Genomic DNA, 801 nt, shown 5'->3' with positions numbered 1-801 from the left:
GGGGGGGGGGGGGCTTGGACAACAGAGAGGAAAGGAAGAGAGAGGATGTGAAAGAAGAATGGATGAGCTGAGAGCAGTGGCAGGGTGTGTGTGTGTGTGTGGGTAGTATGTATTTTTTATTTATTTCTCACAGAGAGCCTTGGGCAAGGCGGTGGGACCTGCTCCCACTCACTTACTTTATGATAGCCTGTCTGGGTACTTTCTGTAAAACCTCAGAGAAAGCATGAGCCTGCCTTGATAGCACCACCCCTCCTCTTCATCTTCCAAGTATTCCTCTTTTTCCTCTCACTGCAAATAAACCCTCCCCTCCTATTTTACCAAGCCATTTTTTTATGTCCAAAAATCGCATCTTGCCAGTGCCAACGGGCTGAGATAATTTCCTCTGTTTCTAATACTGAAACCAGAAAAGTCCCCTTTTCTAGGATCAAGTGTCATTTCTTTCCAAGTTTATGAAGTTTGTAAAGTTTTTAAAGTTGTATCTGTCTTGTTTCAGAATATTTACAATGTATAAAAACACAACTGAAAGGTGGAAAAACCACTGAGCAGTGTCATCATCATAACCTATTGACAATTTTAAGACAATGTCCTAAATGACACTAAAAGACATGTTAGGACTTCAGGCTTGTTGCTGCACAGTTTGCTCAGCTGAGTAAATGTCCAACTGAAGTGAGAGGTGCATACAAATATTGCTAAAAGATTATTGAGAATCCGTTTATATTCTTGTCCAGATGTTATAGGCTTATTATGTTTTGTTCTGTTGGAGATTATCAGCTGCAACTTGAATAAATTAATACACAAATA

The sequence above is a fragment of the Etheostoma spectabile genome, chromosome 7 (genome assembly GCF_008692095.1).
Source record: "Etheostoma spectabile isolate EspeVRDwgs_2016 chromosome 7, UIUC_Espe_1.0, whole genome shotgun sequence".
NCBI lineage: Eukaryota > Metazoa > Chordata > Actinopteri > Perciformes > Percidae > Etheostoma > Etheostoma spectabile.
The sequence above is the reverse complement of the archived record's forward strand: the minus strand, read 5'-3'. Positions refer to the sequence as shown.